Source organism: Giraffa tippelskirchi, chromosome 9 (genome assembly GCF_054371585.1).
Source record: "Giraffa tippelskirchi isolate mGirTip1 chromosome 9, T2T-mGirTip1v1.2.pri, whole genome shotgun sequence".
Lineage (NCBI taxonomy): Eukaryota > Metazoa > Chordata > Mammalia > Artiodactyla > Giraffidae > Giraffa > Giraffa tippelskirchi.
The window spans coordinates 104915051-104938627 of record NC_137283.1 but is presented as its reverse complement, the minus strand read 5'-3'; the positions used below and the strand labels follow the sequence as shown (position 1 = coordinate 104938627).

The window sequence follows — 23577 nt, the reverse complement described above, 5'->3', positions numbered from 1 at the left end:
TGCATGAGCTGCCCTTCAGCCAGAAAGCTGTTCCCCAGAGCTTCTTTCTCTTGACTGACTCTTTGCTGCTCACACCTCAGATTAAATGCCCCCTCTTCAGTGAAACCTCTCTGATTGCCTAAACTGAAGCCCTTTGCTGTCTCTCTAACATAGCATATTTATATATTTCCACCTTAGCACTTATCACTTTATTATATACTCTTGCCTATTAATTTATTTTCTGTCTACTTCCACCCACTTGACTATAAGTACCAAGAGAGTAAAGATCTTGACTGTCACGTTCACTATTATGTTACCAATATCTCGAATGTCTGCTGTGTCAATATATAATCAATAACTACATTTTTAAAGAAGAAATAGCAAAGCAAGTGACTAAATAGGTGTATCCTATTGAGCTGAATCACGTCAGACATGAGAAAATAGCTAGGATGTAAAATGAGCTAAAATAGTTGCTTAAACATATCTTAGCAAACTGGTTGTTATCATTTTTCACATTGACTATAACAGGCGGCTCTCTAATTGAACAGGGTTCAATCAGGAAGGCTCTGTCTAAACAGGCCACCCAAGACGGCTGTTCTCTTGCTTTCTGTACATCTGCTGCTCGACCAGCACCAGCTTCATCTCCATCCTACTCACATGACTGACCTTCCTACATACTTGCCCGCGACACGGCTGGTGATTGTTCTAAACTTTAGAACACCTCCACCTGATAGCTTTTCAAAGGGGCGGCGAGGAGCGTCTCGGCTAGTTTCCCTGGTAACCCACGAGCCAACCGGTGGTCAGTTCCCTCTATAAATGGTAACCTTCTCCCTCCCAGAAGCGAAGGTTGCCGCCATGTTCTGCCCTGTCCGCCATCTGCTGCACACAGTGGAGCGTCACTCCAGGATCTTGCTTCAGACGGGTAAGTGTCCTCATCCATGAAGCCATTGATGTCTCTTTTGCTCACTCTGGGCTTGTTTCCTGGTCTTGAAGCTGTGGGGTGAAGCCCGGGGGAACAAGGAAACTGTCGTGAGCACCAAGATGTTGAGAAATAAGGACGAGGAATGGAAAGCTGCGGGGCGTCCACTAGCGGTTGGGGCCTGCAAGTTCCACGGGCGATCCCAAAAGTTGCCGGGGAATCCCCAGGTGGCTGTCACTAGTATGTGGGGCCCTGAGGTGGCTGTCCTTAATGCGTTGGGGAACAAAGAGAGTGCGAAGAGCTCATAGACACCCCTAGGGCTACTGGGGAGATGTTGGCCACTATTACAGGCGGTTAAAGTGGCTGCAGCTGTGGTTTGGCTGTTTTTGCATTAAGGCCATGGGGGCTAAGCTAATAAGCTGAAGCAAATGTTGAGTTGAATGATGATTTGTGTTCTGAAAATGAGGCATCTGAATGTGGGTGAATGATAGCTATTATTATTATTGTCTATTGTTGTTATTTGTTTACACTGAATATTTAGAAATTGAAAAAAAAAAATCCCTGAAAATGTCCTCAATGGGACTCTTCCTATTCTAAAAGTGGTTTTTGTATATGCTCTCTTAGGAAGATAGCTTTCTAGAAGGAATTGGTATGTCTCCTCTGGTGCCTTCAAGATGTAAGTGATCTACCTGGGCTCTCAGGAACTTTAACCCCTGAGAATATAGGCAAAATAGTGGTCTTTTTAAGCTCTAGTAGGACAAATGAGAGATCTGTGTCTATATAGGTACATGTATGTCTATGTATATGATGCATCTCTGCCTCCAGATGGTGTTGCCAAGATTGGTTTGCGGATGAGCTATAATTGGTGTAAAACAAATTAAGCACTTATATAAATTCTCAGAAATACAAAAGAGATTGGCCCGAATTTTTAAGAGTTAAGATTATAACCACTTGTAATTCTAATCATTGTAATCAAGTTTCTTTATTGATTACATTGTGATCAGGTGTTTAACTCTGCCTTTTTAAGTCTTGGCATTCATAGACAATAACTGTTGTACTCTGATGCTTTTGCAAAAAGTGCTTCATCATTAAGGACGTTCGTAGGAAGGAATTTTTTTTCAAGTACGGGTCTCTGATAAACTTCGGATCATACTACTGGGTAAAAAATTAAAGAATCCTAATGAAAAACCTTCAGTTCAGTTCAGTCACTCAGTCGTGTCTTGACTCTTTGCAACCCCGTGGACTGCTACACAGCTAGGCCTCCCTGTCCATCACCAACTCCTGGAGTTTACTCAAACTCATGTCCATTGAATCGGTGATACCATCCAACCAGCTCATCCTCTGTCGTCCCCTTCTGCTTCTGCCTTCAATCATTACCAGCATCAGGGTATTTTCAAATGAGAAAGCTCTTCACATCAGGTGGCCAAAGTATTGGAGTTTCAGCTTCAACATCAGTCCTTCCAATGAATATTCAGGACTGATTTCCTTTAGGATGGATTGGTTGGATCTTCTTGCAGTCCAAGGGACTCTCAAGAGTCTTCTCCAACACCACAGATCAAAAGCATAAATTTTTTTGGCACTCAGCTTTCTTTATAGTCCAACTCTCACATCCCTACATGACTGCTGGGAAAACCATAGCCTTGACTAGACCGACCTTTGTTGACAAAGTAATGTCTCTGCTTTTTAATATGCTGTCTAGGTTGGTCATAGCTTTCCTTCCAAGGGGTAAGCATCTTTTAATTTCATGGCTGCAGTCACCATCTGCAGTGATTTTGGAGTCCCCAAAAATAAAGTCAGCCACTGTTTCCACTGTTTCCCCATCTATTTGCTATGAAGTGATGGGACCGGATGCCATGATCTTAGTTTTCTGAACGTTGAGCGTTAAGCCAACTTTTTCACTCTCCTCTTTCACTTTCATCAAGAGGCTTTTTAGTTCTTCTCCATTTTCTGCCATAAGGGTGATATCATCTGCATATCTGAGGTTATTGATATTTCTCCTGGCAATCTTGATTCCAGCTTGTGCTTCAACCATTCAAGCATTTCTCATGATGTACTCTGCATAGAAGTTAAATAAGCAGGGTGATAATATACAGCCTTGACGTACTCCTTTTCCTATTTGGAACCAGTCTGTTGTTCAATGTCCAGTTCTAACTGTTGCATCTTGACCTGCATATAGATTTCTCAGGAGGCAAGTCAGGTGGTCTGGTATTCCCATCTCTTTCAGAATTTTCCACAGTTTGTTGTGATCTATGCAGTTAAAGACTTTGGCATAGTCAATAAAGCAGAAATAGATGTTTTTCTTGAACTCTTGCTTTTTTGATGATCCAGTGGATGTTGGCAATTTAATCTCTGGTTCCTCTGCCTTTTCTAAATCCAGTTTGAACATCTGGAAGTTCACAGTTCATGTATTGTTGAAGCATGGCTTGGAGAATTTTGAGCTTACTTTCCTAGCGTGTGAGATGGGTGCAATTGTGCAGTAGTTCGAGCATTCTTTGGCATTGCCTTTCTTAGGGATTGGAATGAAAACTGACCTTTTCCAGTCCTGTGGCCACTGCTGAGTTTTCCATATTTGCTGGCATATTGAGTGCAGCAGTTTAACAGCATAATCTTTCAGGATTTGAAATAGCTCAACTGGAATTCCATCCCCTTCACTAGCTTTGTTCATAGTGATGCTTCCTAAGGCCCACTTGACTTCACATTCCAAGATGTCTGGCTCTAGGTGAGTGATCACACCATCATGATTATCTGGGTCATGAAGATCTTTTTTGTACAGTTCTTCTGTGTATTCTTGCCACCTCTTCTTAATATCTTCTGCTTCTGTTAGGTCCCTACCATTTCTGTCCTTTATTGAGCCCATCTTTGCATGAAGTGTTCCCTTGGTATCTATAATTTTATTGAAGAGATCTTTAGACATAGGAAAACCTTATCACTTCATAAAAAGTTAACAAAAGCATTGGTTACTTAGTGAACTGTGAATATGGTTATAATTTTGTCTGGAATATTACTGGTTTTGATCTGTGTTTGCCAGATAAAAGGGAACTCTTCCCATCAAGTTGGTTATGACTTAAAGCAATTTGGTAAACTACACCTGTGGGTAAAACTGAAACATTTTTCTTTTCTCTCTGCCTGGTCCCTCCAGAAATTGGAGACTTGCATTCTGAGCAGCCTTAACAGGTAAATGGGAAAAGCTGTCTCCTGGCATGAGTTGGAATCTCAATATTTTGGGGACCTCTAGAAGAAAGAAATCCACTGAGGCGGGGTCTGATGGCATGCCTTTAACATGGATTTCCTGGCTTTGGGAATTCAGTCTGAGATTCCTTCCAAGGAGTTCCACTATAGCCAGTTTGGAGGAGCCTGTATGGTCAATTGACCAGACTTATTTTGCAAACAAGTTTGTCTTAATTTGGCTGTGTTTGGTGGAGGGTAATTTTTGAAAGAAAAATAATATGTTTCAGTGGATATTAAATTTGAGTTCTGCTAATTGATGTCTGTGTTAATGAAAGTTCTTGTGTCAGTCATACTTTTATCCTGATGTTCAGGATGAAAGGAGAATTCTCTAGTGAAGTTGTCACAGAGCACAAATACCCATGATGTGTAACACTGCTTGCTGTAAGTCTACTGCTGAAAACACATGTATAAGATTTGTGTAGCAATTCCATGTAATTGATAAAATGTACAGCCTCTGAAATGTTTCCCAATCAGTGTACCTCTGAACTGTTCATGTTATCTGATCACTTTCCCTGCAATGTGTATACCTAGACAAATACAAAGGATGCCTCACCTAAAGGGACATGATCTGCACCTACGGCTAGAAGGCAGCATTCACCCTGGCTTCAAGGGACATGTACTTTGGTCTATCAAAAGGTTTACAGTCAAAAAGAGAAATGATGGAAAAATCTTCACATGTGGAGATATGGGAAAATAATTCTGGTTTACCCATGGTTTAACTTGAACTCTACTGACCAGAGTAGCCTGCTTTGTGGCCTACTGAACATGCACTATACATCTCCTTTGGCTGTTGAGGAGGGGGATTCTAGAAAGTCAAAATGGAGTAGCTGTGGTTCAGATTATTAATGTGATTTTAGACACATTCCTGTATTACTGAAAATTTGAGTTTTCTGAACTATGTTGCAGACAGGCAGGTGTGGTATTATCTCGGGATGCTGTTACTGCTTGTATTTTGCTTAATAGTCATGATCTCCCCTGTGTTGTGCCTGTTAAATGTCTTACATTTCATCCCTAGCCTGAGCAGAGGAAATCTATTCGAGGACTGAGTGGCAGCAATGGCTTCACTGTGAAATGAGTCTAACTGCTGGGTCTATAGCAAGATGGCATAGTTTTCCTCCTCTGGACTTCCATGAAAAATTGACTTGGCTAATGTGACTGTGTGGAGGCAACTGACAACAAGGGGAAAAATTCTCACCATCTTCCTGTCCCACATGCCAGTATACAAGAAAGGCCCATGTGGGTGAATATTACTGTACAACTGATTGCCCATGAGTACCTGGGGTTATGCTGTACAGAATGGAATAGGTCAGCTGCTGGACACACATGTTCAACTAGTGGTATTAACTCTTTTTTTTTTTTGAATGACCTAATTGGTCCATCCCTAGTGGAACTCAATGTAACAGGGTGTGGCAGACAGGTACTGTGACTGCTGACTCCTGGCTAGGCTACCAGGATGTTTTAGAGCTGGGACCTTCCTCTTCCTGTGGTCGTGGCTCTGTGAAAACAAGGAGTGGCCTTACCTTCTTCATAACTGGACAGGATGCTGCTGCACTGACTCCCTCTCCACTGACCCAGTGAGTGCTTGGCTCCAAAATTTTCTGACATCCTGGTTAGTGACTGTTCTTAGTATATGAGTTATCTTACTTTTGATACTCTTTGGCTGCTGCTGTCTGTATTGTATTTGTGGTATCTGGTTGTAGTGACCCTCCTACATATCTGACCCCAGGGATACCACAGAAGAGGGCTGGACCCAGATTATGAGGGTGGCGCAGGGTATGTAGGGGTGGAGTGAATGATCAGGCCACCCAGGATGGCTGTTATCTTGCTTTCTGTACACCCCCTGCTCAACCAGCACCTGCTTCACTACTGTCTACTCACATGGCTGACCTTCCAATATACTTCCCCGAGCTCAGCTGGTAATTGTTCTTACCTTTAGATCAGAACATCTCCACTTTGATAGCTTTTCAAAGGGGCAGTGAGGAGCATTCCCCTTGCTAGTTTCCCCAGTAACCCATCAGCCGATCTGTTGTCAATTCTCCCTATGACCTCTCCCCCAACCCTCCCGGGAGCAAAAGCTACTGCCATATCCTGCCTTCTGTCTACTGCACTTAGTGGGATGTTGCTCTGGGAACTTGCTGTAGACATGTAAGCTCCCCTATTTATGAAACAATTAATGTCTCTGTCTCTGACTCTCGCCTTTTTGGTCTTGAAGCTGGGCCAGTGGGGTGTAGCGCAAGAGGCTCCTTGGAGCTAAATAATTTTCAACTTTGTTAAATGTCTTGTAGACATTTAGTATGTCTAAGATGCTCTCTTGGAGAAGGCAATGGCACCCCACTCCAGTACTCTTGCCTGGAAAATCCCATGGATGGAGGAGCCTGGTAGGCTGCCGTCTATGGGGTCGCACAGAGTCGGACACGACTGAAGCAACTTAGCAGCAGCAGCAGCAGCAGCAAGATGCTCTCTACATGATGCAGTGCAGGTTGTTCTCTCAGCACTTGTGAAACACTGTTTGCTAGGCCCCACTAAGACACAGGGGATACACTGCTGTACTAGAGAGCATTTAATGCCCTCCAAGAAAACAGGCTGGTGTCTGGAGTCAAGAGGTGGATGAGTGCTGAGATACTGCCAAATAAAGAGTGCTGTGGGGTTGTACTGGAAGGGCTTAAAAGGTAGTGAAGTCTTTGGTGAGAATGTAAAATCTAAGACAAACAAATTTGTAGGAAGGCTACCAGTTAGCTAATCAAACAGGATGATGATGAAAAGGGCCTGTGATCCAAATTTGTACAAAAGGAGGTGAAAGATTCCAAAGTCACTTAGAGACACTTAAGAAATTTGTAAATTTGCGCAGAAGACCATGAGAGAATGCAATGAGCACATCTTACTTAGTCTAGTGATTGTGCTGGAGCTCTGTTACACAGGCTTTTGTGCATCACTGCATTTTTCAAGGTTAGTGAGTCGACCTTTCTTACTGCAATGAAAAATAAATTCTCGGTGTCACATAACCTATAGAGAAAGACCAAGTAAGTCCACTCGAGAATGCTGTTCAGTTCAGTTCAGTCATGTCCAACTATTTGCAACCCCATGGACTAAGGAGCAGCGGCTTCGCTTTCCTGGAGCAGCCGTGAAGAGATACCCCACATCCAAGGTAAGAGAAACCCAAGTAAGATGGTAGGCGCTGAGAGAGGGCATCAGAGGGCAGACAGAAAACTAGCCAATTTGATTACATGGACTGCAGCCTTGTCTAACTCAATGAAACTAGGCCATGCCATGGGCCACCGAAGAGAGAGGGGTCATGGTGGAGAGGTCTGACAGAATGCTGTCCACTGGAGAAGGGAATGGCAAACCACTTCAGTATTCTTGCCTTGAGAACCCCATGAACCGTATGAAAAGGCAAAAAGATACAATACTGAAAGATGAACACCCCAGCTCGGTAGGTGCCCAATTTGATACTGGAGATCAGTGGAGAAATAACTCCAGAAAGAATGAAGGGATGGAGCCAAAGCAAAAACAACACCCAGTTGTGGATGTGACTGGTTATAGAAGCAATGTCTGATGCTGTAAGAGCAATATTGCATAGGAACCTGGAATGTTAGGTCCATGAATCAAGGCAAATTGGAAGTAGTCAAACAGGAGATGGTAAGAGTGAACGTTGACATTCTAGGAATCAGCGAACTAAAATGGACTGGAATGGGTGAATGTAACTCAGATGACCATTTTATCTACTACTGTGGGCAAGAATCCCTTAGAAGAAATGGAGTAGCCCTCATTGTCAACAAAAGATTCCAAAATGCAGTATTTGGATGCAATCTCAAAAATGACAGAATGATCTCTGTTCATTTCCAAGACAAACCATTTAGTATCATGGTAATCCAAGTCTATGCCCTGACCAGTAACGCTGAAGAAGCTGAAGTTGAACGGTTCTATGAAGACCTACAAGACCTTTTAGAACTAACACCCCAAAAAGATGTCCTTTTTATTATAGGGGACTGGAATGCAAAAGTAGGAAGTCAAGAAACACCTGGAGTAACAGGCAAATTTGGCCTTGGAGTACAGAATGAAGCAGGGCAAAGGCTAATAGAGTTCTGCCAAGAGAACACACTGGTCATAGCAAACACCCTCTTCCAACAGGACAAGAGAAGACTCTACACATGGACATCACCAGATGGCCAACACCGAAATCAGATTGATTATATTCTTTGCAGCAAAGATGGAGAAGCTCTATACAGTCAGCAAAAATAAGACCAGGAGCTGACTGTGGCTCATATCATGAACTCCATATTGCTAAATTCAGACTTAAATTGAAGAAAGTGTGGAAAACCACTAAACCATTCAGGTATGTCCTAAATCAAACCCCTTTTGATTATACAGTGGAAGTGACAAATAGATTTAAGGGAATAGATCTGATAGAGTGCCTGATGAACTATGGACAGAGGTTCGTGACATTGTAGAGGAGACAGGGATCAAAACCATCCCCAGGAAAAAGAAATGCAAAAAAAGCAAAAGGGCTGTCAGAGGAGGCCTTACAAACAGCTGTGAAAAGAAGGGAAGCGAAAAGCAAAGGAGAAAAGGAAAGATACACCCATTTGAATGCAGAGTTCCAAAGAATAGCAAGGAGAGATAAGAAAGCCTTTTTCAGCAATAAATGCAAAGAAATAGAGGAAAACAATAGAATGGTAAAGACTAGAGATCTGTTCAAGAAAATTAGAGATACCAAGGGAATATTTCATGCAAAGATGGGCTCAATAAAGGACAGAAATGGTATGAACCTGACAGAAGCAGAAGATATTAAGAAGAGGTGGCAAGAACACAGAAGAACTGGAGAAAAAAGATCTTCACCACCCAGTTAATCACGATGCTATGATCACTCACCTAGAGCCAGACATCCTAGAATGTGAAATCAAGTGGGCCTTAGGAATCATCACTACAAACAAAGCTAGTGGAGGTGATGGAATTCCAGTTGAGCTATTTCAAATTCTGAAAGATGATGCTGTGAAAGTGCTGCGCTCAATATGCCAGCAAATTTGGAAAACTCAGCAGTGGCCACAGGACTGGAAAAGGTCAGTTTTCATCCCAATCCCAAAGAAAGGCAATGCTCAAACTACCGCACAATTGCACTCATCTCACACGCTAGTAAAGTAATGCTCAAAATTCTCCAAGCCAGGCTTCAGCAATATGTGAACCATGAACTTCCAGATGTTCAAGCTGGTTTTAGAAAAGGCAGAGGAACCAGAGATCAAATTGCCAACATCTGCTGGATCATTGAAAAAGCAAGAGGGTTCCAGAAAAACATCTATTTCTGCTTTATTGACTATGCCAAAGTCTTTAACTGTGTGGATCACAATAAACTGTGGAAATGCAACAGATGGGAATACCAGACCATCTGACCTGCCTCCTGAGAAATTTATATGCAGGTCAGAAAGCAACAGTTAGGACTGGACATGGAACAACAGACTGGTTCCAAATAGGAAAAGGAGTACGTCAAGGCTATATATTGTCACCCTGCTTCTTTAACTTATATGCAGAGTACATCATGAGAAATGCTGGGCTGGAAGAAGAACAAGCTGGAATCAAGATTGACGGGAGAAATATCAATAACCTCCGATATGCAGATGACACCACTCTTATGGCAGAAAGGGAAGAAGAACTAAAGAGCCTCTTGATGAAAGTGAAAGAGAAGAGTGAAAAAGTTGGCTTAAAGCTCAACATTCAGAAAACTAAGACCATGGCATCTGGTCCCATCACTTCATGGGAAATAGTTGGGGAAACAGTGGAAACAGTGTCAGACTTTATTTTTCTGGGCTCCAAAATCCCTGTAGATGGTGACTGCAGCCATGAAATTAAAAGACGGTTACTCCTTGGAAGGAAAGTTTTGACCAACCTAGATAGCATATTAAAAAGCAGAGACATTACTTTGCCAACAAAGGTCCTTTTAGTCAGGGCTATGTCTTTTCCAGCAGTCATGTATGGGTGTGAGAGTTGGATGGTGAAGAAAGCTGAGCGCTGAAGAGTTGATGCCTTTGAACCATGGTGTTGGAGAAGACTCTTGAGAGTCCCTTGGACTGCAAGAAGATCTAACCAGTCCATCCTAAAGGAGATCAGTCCTGGGTGTTCATTGGAAGGACTGATGTTGGAGCTGAAACTCCAATTATTTGGCCACCTAATGAGAAGAGTTGACTCATTGGAAAAGACCCTAATGCTCGGAAGGATTGAGGGCAGGAGGAGAAGGGAACAACAGAGGATGAGATGGCTGGATGGCATCCCCAACTCGATGGACATGGGTTTGGGTAGACTCCGGGAGTTGGTGATGGACAGGGAGGCCTGGTGTGCTGCAATTCATGGGGTCGCAAAGAGTTGGACACGACTGAGCGACTGAACTGAACTGAACTGAACTGATGCACAGTTTTGAAACATTAAAGTAAAATAAGAGTGAACCAGAGTTTGTAAAACATGCAAATGTTCATGATAGTATCTTCCTTTTTCTTGAAAGTCTAGAAGGAAAGACTGTTTCTAATCTATAATTTAAAACTTGAAACATATTGAAGCATGCTGGAGCAGCCCCAGGGGGTATTTTACAAGTTTTACTTTACAAACTTTTAAGAAAAATTATATGGCAGGATAGAAAACTTCTGATGAATAGGACTATTAGCTTTATTTTACTTGATTGTTTAAATTAAAATCAATTTATTTAGGGGTCTGTTATTTAAAGCCTGTCAGTTTGAGCTTACTTGTCATACATATTTCTCTCTTTTGCTGAATAGTTCATTGAAAATAAGTTAATTATTTTTAACAAGTGTTGTATGCTTTTAGGAATTGGGGGAAAAAACCCACTTTAATTAAATGAAAATACTATTATTATTGCACCTGTAATCATTTCAGTAATGGGAAAATGGTGTTTCTTCAAACTCCTGCTGAGATTTGTGCAGGTGTTGTTGTATTTGCTATAAATCTATGCCCACACAAAGTTCACTCTGTAGCAGAAAAATAAATCATCTCATTCAGGTGGCAGTGAACTTTGACTCAGGAATATTTCTTGCTTCTTTTTCCAAAATCAAAGCAATGCCTATGTTTCCATTGCCATATGCTGTCTTTCTCAGCTGTTGAACTGCTTATTATATATATTGAGTCCTTTTCCTCCTGTTATGTCAAGAGACCTGATATGAACTGGAGCATGGCAATGTTCTCCACCTTATGTAAAACCACCAAATAGGTTGCTTTCGATAGCCAGTGGGGGATGGCTTATTCTGAAGTCAAGATGAGCCATCAAGCAGGCCTCTGGCAGATCTTGCTTTCATAGAATATTTTCATTGAAATAAACTGGAGTTTTCCTTCTATAAGGCTTATAATCACTTTGGTCTTTGATTAAAGTCTTCTCCAGTGGGGGGAAATGTTTCTATTTTATGCATATTTATGTAGATATTTTTTCTTTACCTATATCTCTATTGTTTCTTTCCCACAAATTAAGCATTCTAAGAATATGAACACTTGCTTTTCTAACTTGGTGGAGGGAGAAGGGCAGTAAGTGAATGTCTATGATTGTTGGCTCTAAATATTTGGATTTCAGGGTGTGAGAACTAAATTCTGGTTTCTGCTTGGCCAATTATTTGCTTGCAACTTGAGCAAAGCCCTTTGATTTCCTTGAGAATTCCAAGCTCCCATTTATAAATTAATGGGATTGTAAAGATACTAAAGGAAAGTACAAATATACTTTGAAATATATTTGAAAGTGTAAAGTGAAAGTATAAAATAATTTATTGAGCTATGAAAACTTTGAACTATCTAGACTGAGAAACCAGGTAATAAGTAGATAAAATCATTTCCTTTATACCTGGGGATCTGATTACAAAGAAACAAAAGAAAGCCTTAACTGAGCAACAACACCTATTTCAGCCTCCCCATGGATGACACCAAGTAGGGCTATTCTATCTATTCTGAAAGCAACATACTATACTCTTCTGCTACTGGAACATTCAAGAGAAACTCTATGTAACTGGATCTAGAAACATGGTGAGGTAAAAATGTTAAAAAGTAGATATTTAAACATTTTCTTTATCCATTTATCTGTTGATGGATACTTAGGTTGCTCTTTATCTTGGCTATTGTGAATAATACTGCTGTGAGCTATGGGGTACATGCAGCTTTTTAAATTAGTGTTAAACATATTATTAATTTTTAATTTTATTGTGGAATAACCAGGTGCTTTTTTGACAAACAATATTGAATCACTATGATATACACCTTAAACTAATATAGTATTTATACAAATTTCAAAATTTTTACCACAGTATGTCTAGTTACCACTTGTCATCTTACAAAGTTACTACAATATCATTGACTATATTATCTATATTGTACATTACATCCCTATGACTTGTTTATTTAGTAACTAGAAGTTTTTGCTTCTTAATTTCCTTCACATACTTTGCCTGTATCTTAACTTACCTCCCCTCTGGCAAGCACCAAGTTGTTTTCTGTATCTCTGAGTCTTTTTTGTTTTGGTTTAATTTGTTCATTTGTTTTGCTTTATAGATTCCATATATACATGAACTCACACAGTAATTGTCTTTCTCTTATGACTTATTTTACTGGTTAATATCTTCTAGGTCCAACCATGTTGTCTCACATGGCATGATTTCATTTTTTATGACTGAGTAATATTCCATTATATACATATACAACTCCTCTTTATCCATTCATTTATCGATGGACACAGGTTGTTTCCGAACCTTGGCTATTGTAAATGCTGCTCTGAACATTAGGGCGTGGGTATGTTTTCAAATTAGTGTTTTCATTTTCTTTTGATAAAGACCCAGAGATGGAATCACTAGATTTTATGGTAGTCCTATTTTTAATTTTTTTGAAGAAGCTCCATACTGTTTTCCATAATGAATGCACCAATTTACTTTCCAACAAACAGTACATGAGAGTTGTCTTTTCTCTACATCCTCGCCAGCACTTAGTTCTTGTCTTTTTGATAAGTTATTTTGACAGGTGCTAGGTGATATCTCACTGTGGTTTTGATTTGCATTTTGCTGATGATTAGTGATGTTGAGCACCTTTTTCATGTAATTTTTGGCCATCTGCATGTTTTCCTTGGAAAAATGTCTATTCAAGTTTTCTGCCCAATTTTTTCATAGGTTTGCTTTTTTGAAATTAAGGTATGTAGTTTATTTATATATTTTTAATATTAAGCCTGTATCAGATATATAATTTACAAATACTCTTCTATTCAGTAGGTTGCCTTTTTGTTTTCTTGATAGTTTCCTTCACTGTGCAAAAGCTTTTCAGTTTGATGTAGTTCCATTTAATTTATTTTTGCATTTGTTGCCTTGCCTAAGGATACAGGTCTAAAATATATTGCTAAGATTGAAGTCAAAGAGCTTACTGCCTTTATATTCTTCTAAGGGTTTTATGGTTTCAAGTCTTACATTCAAATCTTTAATCAATTTTGAATGTTTTTTGAATATAGTGTAAGATAGTGGTAAAGTTTCATTCTTTCTCATGTAGCTGTCCAGCTTTCCCAGTACTACCTGTTGAAGGGACTGCCTTTTTATCACTGTATATTCTTGCATCCTTTGCTGTAAATTGACTATATATGCAATATACGGATGGGTTTATTTCTAGGCTGTCTATCCTGTTCCGTTGACCTATGTGTCTGTTTTCATGCCAGTGCCATACTGTTTTGATTACTATGTATTATTTGCTCAGTTGTGTCCAGCTCTTTGCGACCCCATGGACTGTAGCCTGCCACGCTCCTCTGTCTATGGAATTCTCCAGGCAAGAACACTGGAGTAGGTTACCATTCCCTTCTCCACAGAATCCTCCCAACCCAGGGGTCTAGCCCAGGTCTCCTGCATTGCAGGCAGATTCTTTACTGTCTGAGTTTCTAGGGAAACCCATTTGATTACTGTAGCTTTGTGATAGAGTTTGAAATCAGGGCACATGATACCTCCAGCTTTGTTTTTCTTTCTCAAGACTTTAGATATTTGGGATCTTTTGTTGTTCCATACAAATTTTAAGATTCTTTGTAGTTCTGTGAAAAATGCCATCAGTATTTTAATAGGAATTGCATTGAATCTCTAGATTGCTTGAGTAGTATGGTCATTTTAACAATATTCTTCCAATCTGTGAGGGTGGAATTTCTTTCCATTTGTTTGTATCAACTTCAATTTCTTTCATCAATGTATAGATTTCAGTGTACAGTTCTTTTGCTTCCTTGGTTAAATTTATTCCTAGGTATCTTATTCCTTTCAATACAATTGTAAATGGGATTGTTTTGTTAATACCTCTTTCTGCAGAAATGTAATAGATTTCTGTATATTGATTTTGTTACCTGTAACTTTACTGAATTAATTTATTGGTTTTAATGGGTTTTTTTTGTGTGTGTGTGAAGGGTCTTTAGGGTTTTCTATATATAGTACCATATTGTCTGAAATTTGGATGCCTTTTTATTCTTGTCTCATTTCTGTGACTAGAACTTTTAATACCACATTGGGTTGAAAATAATGAGAGTGAGCATCCTTGTTTTGTTTCTGGTCTTAAGAGGAAAAACTTTCAGCCTTTCATCATTGAGTATGATGTTAGCTGTAGGTTTGTCATAGGTGGCTTTTATTTTGTTGAGGAATGCTCCCTTTTTACACACTTTAAGAGTTTTTATCAAATAAATGTTGAATTTTGTCAAATAGTATTTCATTGGGATGATTATATGATTTTTGCCTTTCATTTTGTTAATGTCATGTATCACCTTGATTGATTTGAAAGTGCTGAATCATCCCAGCATCCCTAGAATAAGTACTTGATGATATTATTTGTGACTGTTCCGTGTGCCCTTTGGAAAGAAATTGTCACTTGTCTTTTCAAGATGCTAGGTTTGATGTATGTCCATTAGATCTACTTTAAAAGTCATCATCATATTTATGTCTTGTTTCTTACTGATTTGTGTCCACTTGAACCATCGTTGACTGTGAGAAGTGAATTCAAGTTTCCTATTAGTAGTGTATTTCTGTTTCTCCTTGTATTTTTACCTTTTCCCCTTCATGTATACTAATGCAGTGTTATTTGGTACAGATGTATTCATGCTGTTAGATTTTCATGTGGTTTGAAACTTGAGTCTTATCTTGTTTAATGCTTTCCACCTCAGAAATCAATCTAGTCTAATACTAAAATCACAACCTCTGATATTTACTTACATTTGTCTAGTATGTCTTTTCGATTCCTTATTTTTCAATCTTTCTAAGTAACTTCCTTCATTTGGTCTATAATGACATAAGAAATTTATTTCTAAGTAACATTGCTTTGGCTAACTACTTACGTATAACATATAATTGAGCTTTTTCTTTTACTACCTACTATCACTTTTTATATAAACAAGTGGCTTGGTTTTAGCTCTGTTATCATAGTTTATGTTATGCTGTTTTCCTAGCTTGTGTGTGTGGTGGGGGGAATAAATGAAAAAAATAACTTTGGCGCTTATGTTTTTGTCTAATGATTATAATGATTTAATTTTTATTTTTAGTCATGAATCTATTGATTTCTTACTGAAATGCTGCTGAACAATGATAAAATTGATATATTTAAAATTTCTTTCTCTTCTCCCTTCCTTTACCCATTTTCATTAATTCATATATTTAATATTTATTTCTTATTTTAAATATAACTATTGCTTTTTAATAATTCAAATCTATTGATCTTTAATGTACAAGATTAGGGAATCACCATACTTATTACCTCCTATCTTCTTGTTCCTTTCCTTTCTGACTTTTGTCAGCTGTTTTTATTTCTACTCTGTCAGGGCTTATACTATTTATTTTCTGCTCTATGTTCATAATCACCATATTTATTTTGTCTTAATCCTAGAATTAAGTGATCTCAGCATTCAGTATCACTCCTCTTTACAGTTGTTTATCAAACAGTTTTTCATTGATTGAAGTGTGTTTTCCAGTACTTTCTTAAAGAGGGTTCATGGAATCTATAATCCATGAAAGTGAAAGTCATTCAGTTATGTCCTACTCTTTGCAGCCCCATGGACTCCACAGTCCATAGAATTTTCCAGGACAGAATACTGCAGTGGGTAGCTGTTCCCTTCTCCAGGAGATCTTCCCAACCCAGGTATGGAACCCAGGTCTCCCACATTGCAGGCAGATTCTTTCCCAGCTGAGCCATCAGATGCAATAATCCATGAGCACTTAATTATTTAAATATGCTTTCTTTTGTCTTTGTTTTTAAGCAATTTTTCTGGGCATAAAATTCTTGGGTTTTATTTTCTTGTTGACTTTGCAAGACCTTACTCAACTTTCTTTAAAGTTTACTCCATGTCACAGAAACTGGACACTAGTCATTCTGGCAGTGTTTTCCCCATACCATAATCTTATACCTATTCAACCAAAAGATTCTTTTATTATCTGTGACATATATATACTAAGATATGTCCTGGTACTGATCACTCTAAGTTCCTGGGATATAGTGCACACTCTCAGTCTTTAGTTTCAGCTTCTTTTTTAATTTTTGGAACGTTTTCTTAAAATATATATTTAAATTATTTTGTTCCATTATTTATTTTAGGACACCAGCTATTGGATTTTTTCTTTTTTGTACTTCTTTGACCTGTAGTTCATGTTTAACATTTTAACTGTATTCCATTTTAAAACTTGACTTCATTTCCTTTTCTTCATTTTTCTCAAATCCTGGCCTCTATCTTTTTCTGTGTTGTCAGTAATAACTCTCATTTTGGTGTAGATTCCAGTGGGGCCTCTTTTCTCTGATGGATTTGTTGTTCTCCTCAAGTTTTCAATGAGTTCAGCCAGGTTACATATTATAGTTTTACATAGTCTCATCATATTTGCCTGATATGTGATAGTTCTATGTTTCTTTTATTATAGAAATGACTGTTTCAGTAACTTTTTAAAATTTAATTTTATAGTTACATGCGTATGAACAGTATTTTTAGTTTCTGTATTAACATTAGTAACTTTTAAAAGTTAATATTCATTATTTGCTATAAGTATTTTCCTGTTTTTTTCTTTCTGTTTTTAGCATTCAGTTTTGGTTCTTAGTGATGAGCCAGTTTGAAATAAGGTTTATACTTCTGTACTAGCTATTTACAAGAATAGGACCATCTCATGGGTAAAAAGAAATTTTATTTACAATAACAGTTATTAGTGCACTATTTTTCAGTTTATTCCTCACTATTGAAGTAAAAGTAACAGCTATAGGGTTACTAACATTATTGTATTTTCCTCTCCAATCATTTTTGCAATATGGACTTTTAGTGTTTTCCTGTTAGGCTCTGACTCATCTTTTCATAATCAAACCAGATGTTTGGAGGCTCTCAACAGTAGCTTGCACACTTGTTTTCCATGTGGCCCAAAAAATCTTAATTGGTTTTGCATATAACCGTTTTAAAACATGGTTGCACATTCTTTGACACTTCTCTCATCAAGTCTTTAGAGTTTAGGGTTCCCTTTAAGTCTAATTAGGCTTATGACTGTTTCAACTAATAGAGTACAGTGATAAATGATGCTATGTGACTTTTGGGGGCAGGTCATAATAGGTCACTTCTGCCCTGTTTGCTAGGACACTTGCTCTGAGAACGTTGAAATAAAATGTAAGAAGTCCAAGTATTCTGTGGTCAACAGTGGAGGGACCACATGAGACAGAAGTGTAGACAGTTCCAGTTGACCTCAGTATTTCAGTCCTCCCCACAGGGGCACCAGACAAAAGAGGGAAACTATTTCAGACACTCCAGTCAGCTGATCCACCAGGTGGTTACAACCAAATGACCTCTGTGAAGGCCAAATGGGACAGAAGCATGATTCAGCCGAAGACTTGTTCAAATTGTTGCCACAGTTTCATAAGATACAGTAAAATGGTTGTGGCTTTAAGCTGCTAATCTTATCGGAGTGAATATCTTTGTGCTGTTCACTTGGAGAAGTGCACTGGGCCTGATTTTTATGCGATGTGTAACTCTAGGTCTTCTTGAACTGTGTCTTTTTATTTTACTTTAGACATCCAGAGCTTCTGGAAGCCACTTTGCTATTATTTGTAGTGAGGTTTTAGCAATCCCATGGTTTTAATAAAAGTGGAGTTTCTCTTTTTTATTCTCATTTTTGCTTTCAGGTAATTGTCAAAGAAGGGAAAATCTACATTTATGCTATGAGGTTGAAACTGAAAGTCTCAACCAACCTATTTTATAGAAAACAGAACAGTAACTAAGAGTTCTAAATAATATGAGGTTTCTAATAGAATGTTTCTATATACCAGAGATAATAATGAGAAATCTCAAATCCAGAATGTGAAGTGACTTTTCTAAAGACATAAAATTAATATTAAATTTGATAAAATCTCCAAATTCCTGATCCTTGTTTCTTTGCTTTTGTTCATTATGCTCTAAACACTATAAAATGTCATAGTTGTAATAACTCCAGATATAGTATTTGGAATTTATAAAAATAATTTGCTTTCTCAAGTATTAAGCCAAAATACAATAGGAAAGGAAATCCATAGCTCCTGGGAGAGAATAACTTTGCACAGCATATTTATTTTCTCATTTAAGGCAGAAAGGAAGAGGTAAAAGTAGGTACTGCAGTGACTAAATCTAAAAGTGATACAGAGAGAAGCAGAGAGAAACTGGTCTTGATGGCTTCCTTTTCTTTGAAATAAGATCAAAGTTGTCTATTGGGAGTGGGAGTAAGGAGTGAGACATAAAATAGGCATTTGAAGAGAAAAGTGAATTTAGAGAAGCAGTAGTCCTGGGGTCTGGGAGGGTGATCTGACCAGGAATCTATGAAGAACCGCTGGACACAACCAACGGTTTGGGTGAAACTGAGGATGGATGGTATTGACTAAAAATATAGTCATAACATGGAAGTAGAGGGTTATTTAATTTTGGTGGGAATATTTAAGACTGGGCGTGGGAGACAGCGTCTCAGTAGCTCTGAGAAAACTGCTCCGAAGAGGTGCGAGGGGGAGTCAGGCTATATACAAGTTTGCAACAAGGGGAGCAGGTGGTCTGAATAGCAAAGATCAGATATCAAGTTAAAAAATTTAGTGTTCTATGTATGGGAAGATGCAAGCCTCTGGGCTCACTGAATTCATTCCTTTCGTTTGCACCTCAGCTATCTGGGGCCAAATCCTATTTCCTTGTTCACCTTAAGTAGTGGCAGGTGTGGCAGATGGCTGCTTCTTGCATTCTTCTTAGCTCCTCAGCAATCACTGTAGCGGGTAGAGGCAGCTGCTGGATTGCAGTTTTGGGGGCCCTCACTCACATTGGAGGCCAGAAATCGATGATGACTGTGACATTTGTTTATTGATATGGCAGGATATATTTTCATTTCACAGTGGTTACCTGCATTCTACATCAGCTTTCATATAACTTGAGATCCTGAATTTGCCTTTGAATCATTATATATTTAAATATAACCTATTTGTAACTGAGTCCTGTCAGTTTTACAAATTATTTCTCAAACATTCCTTTGGCATCCTTTCCAAGTATCTCAAAATAAGAATCCACGTTTGTAGGAATCATTCCGATTACTCCAGTATACATATTGAAAAATTCTTAAGTGTATTCCCAGATTATATACCAGTTCAATTTATGATTCATACAAAAAAGAACAGAAGGACACTCAAATATGCTAAGGCTCAAAGCTGTATACCCAGTTTTAGTATTTGAGAAGAAAACTTTGAAGTTAGAATTTGAGCAGATCTGTTTGAGGTCCTCTTCTTTCAGTGTTGCTTGCTCCATAGACTATAGTTTAGGGCAAATTACTTAACCTCTACAGTTACCTAGTCTGCAAAATTAATAGACTCATCTCTTTCTTGTAAAGATGAAATAAAAAAAATGCGTCTAAAATATCTAGTAAGATGCTGAGACCATAAGATACATATATATGTATATATCATATATATGAATCTATATATTTCTTTACATATGTATTTTATCTCTCTCTCACTATATATATATATATACACACACACACACACACACACACACTAGTTCAGTTCAGTTGCTCAGTCATGTCTGACTCCTTGTGACCCCATGAACTGCAGCATGCCAGGCTTCCCTGTCCATCATGAACTCCTGGAGCTTACTCAAACTCATGTCCATAGAGTCGGGGATACCATCTAGCCATCTCATCCTCAGTCATCCCCTTCTCCTCCTGCCTTCAGTCTTTGCCAGCATCAGGGTCTTTTCCAATGAGTCAGTTCTTTGCATCAGGTGGCCAAAGTATTGGAGTTTCAGCTTCAGCATCTGTCCTTCCAATGAATATTCAGGACTCATTTCCTTTAAGATTGACTGGTTGGATCTCCTTGCAGTCCAAGGGACTTCTCAAGAGTCTTCTCCAACACTACAGTTCAAAAGCATCAATTCTTTGGTGCTCAGCTTTCTTTAAATGAAATTATTTTCAGTTCAGTTCAGTTCAGTCGCTCAGTCGTGTCCGACTCTTTGCGACCCCATGAATTGCAGCACGCCAGGCCTCTCTGTCCATCACCAACTCCCGGAGTCTACCCAAACCCATGTCCATCGAGTCGGTGATGCCATCCAACCATCTCCTCCTCTGTCGTCCTCTTCTCCTCCCGCCCCCAATCCTACCCAGCATTAGGGTCTTTTCCAGTGAGTCAACCCTTCGCATGAGGTGGCCAAAGTGTTGGAGTTTCAGCTTCAACATCAGACCTTCCAATGAACACCCAGGATTGATCTCTTTTAGGATGGATTGATTGGATCTCTTTGCAGTCCAAGGGACTCTCAAGAGTCTTCTCCAACACCACAGTTCAAAAGCATCAATTCTTTGGCGCTCAGCTTTCTTCACTGTCCAAATCTCACATCCATACATGACCACTGGAAAAACCATAGCCTTGACTAGACGGACTTTTGTTGGCAAAGTAATGTCTCTGCTTTTAAATATGCTATCTAGGTTGGCCATAACCTTCCTTCCAAGGAGTAAGCATCTTTTAATTTCATGGCTGCAGTCACCATCAGCAGTGATTCTGGAGCCCCCAAAAATAAAGTCTGACACTGTTTCCACTGTTTCCCCATCTATTTCCCATGAAGTGATGGGACCAGATGCCATGATCTTAGTTTTCTGAACGTTGAGCTTTAAGCCAACTTTTTCACTCTCCTCTTTCACCTTCATCAAGAGGCTCTTTAGTTCTTCTTCACGTTCTGCCATAAGGGTGGTGTCATCCGCATATCTGAGGTTATTGATATTTCTCCCAGCAATCTTGATTCCAGCTTGTGTTTCTTCCAGCCCAGCGTTTCTCATGATGTACTCTGCATAGAAGTTAAATAAGCAGGGTGACAATATACAGCCTTGACGTACTCCTTTTCCTATTTGGAACCAGTGTGTTGTTCCATGTCCAGTTCTAACTGTTGCTTCCTGACCTGCATACAGGTTTCTCAAGAGACAGGTCAGATGGTCTGGTATTCCCATCTCTTTCAGAATTTTCCACAGTTTATTGTGATCCACACAGTCAAAGGCTTTAGCATAGTCAATAAAGCAGAAATAGATGTTTTTCTGGAACTCTCTTGCTTTCTCGATGATCCAGCGGATATTGGCAATTTGATCTCTGGTTCCTCTGCCTTTTCTAAAACCAGCTTGAACATCTGGGAGTTCACGGTTCACATATTGCTGAAGCCTGGCTTGGAGAATTTTGAGCATTACTTTACTAGCATGTGAGATGAGTGCAATTGTGCAGTAGTTTGAGCATTCTTTGGCATTGCCTTCTTTGGGATTGGAATGAAAACTGACCTTTTCCAGTCCTGTGGCCACTGCTGAGTTTTCCAAATTTGCTGGCGTATCGAGTGCAGCACTTTCACAGCATCACCTTTGAGGATTTGAAATAGCTCAACTGGAATTCCATCACCTCCACTAGCTTTGTTCGTAGTGATGCTTTCTAAGGCCCACTTCACTTCACATTCCAGGATGTCTGGCTCTAGGTGAGTGATCACACCATCGTGATTATCTTTGTCGTGAAGGTCTTTTTTGTACAGTTAACTGAGACATGAAATAAAATTACCAGCTAAAAGAAAAGAAAATTATGGTGTAAAAGGACTTGCCGTGAGTATTGAAATCATAAACAAAGAATGAAGGGTAAAAAAGTTAAAATGCAGTTACAAGATCGAAAGCAAAGCCTTCTCTGAAGTCACAGATACAGACATTAGTCTTGCGTTGCAACCTTTCATCCTTTTTTCTGAAAGGTTCTGTTATTCCTGCTATTCAACCCTTTTGTCTTACCAAAACGATTTCATTTTTTCCCTATATATTATCATTGAGGGCTCACTCAGGAGTCTCCAACTCTGTGACCTGGTGGATTACAGCCTCCTCTGTCCATGGAACTTTCCAGGAAGAATGCTGTATTGAGTTGCCATTTCCTACTCCAAGGGGTCTTCCGACCCAGGGATCAGACTCGTGTCTCCTTCATTGACAGGCAAATTCTTTATCACTGAGCCATCTAGGTCCATGTATTATCCATTAGGTATTTGCTATCATGTCTTTTCTATGTTATGACTTTCATTATACTTTTTTTAAAATTACCACCTTCTTGGGACTGTGTAAAACTGTTTTACTCTACTGTCTGTCTATCTTGGCTCCTTAGCAAAAATACCAACCTGGCTTAATGAATATAGTTATTAATATCCATTGGTATTTCCAGGAGTTGTAGCTGCATGCTACTGGAGAAAATGTATAAACAAACCAATTGATCCTCTATTAATATAATTTTATTTAGGTCTTAATGCCTACAAGATAATCTTGTGATACTACTTGAGTCAGCTTCTTTTCCCTTTCGGCACAGAAAGGCACATTTAAACATTTCTCCTCAAGCCTTTGATTTCATTCTTTTCTTATCCTCTCTCAAAAACTTCATTTCTCTCTTACTTTACTTAGAAAATAGATGAGAGCATCCTCATTGCACCATAAATATAAATCTTTTGACTTCCACAATTATCTTTTCCTTTCTTGGCCAAATTGTAATGATAGAGGTGTTTTTAGAAAATGTACTTTCTCAGGGGGTTTCTAATCATCTACTTCAGGGTCTGTCCCCTTTCTAGTCTCTTGGCTGAATTCCTTTCATATCCTTTGAGCTTAAATGTTCCCAAGTCTCCCATCTTAAAGAGACAAAATCTCCACCTACGTACCTTTCCCTGGTAGTCTTTTATTGATTCCATTTCTGAAGTTCACCTTCCTCCCACTCCTCAGTCTGGCTGCTGAATCCGCCATTTTACAGAGACAACTTTAGCCATTGTAAGCCCTAAATCCATGTCACCACATCCCTAGGAGAAGGGTTGAGCATTTTTCATACTAACTTTCTCAGCAAGATTTAACACAGATAAACAAATATGACTTTCTTCAGTCACCTCTCCCCTTGTAATTCATGTTAGCAAGTTCTGCTGATTTTCCCCTTGCTGACTAGTTTTTGATTTATCCTCATTCCTTCAATATTGTAGTTTCTCCAGG

The 23577-nt window shown here is 39.0% G+C and overlaps 1 long non-coding RNA gene across 1 annotated transcript in view; it reads left to right on the top strand.

The window, feature by feature from the left end:
• Window positions 1–754: 754 nt before the first annotated feature.
• LOC145521258 (uncharacterized) overlaps window positions 755–23577 on the top strand; it is a 235651-nt gene continuing 212828 nt past the window's right edge. The window contains exon 1 of the long non-coding RNA XR_014065273.1: window positions 755–901. This is a non-coding gene — a long non-coding RNA (uncharacterized LOC145521258). The remainder of the gene's footprint in view (window positions 902–23577) is intronic.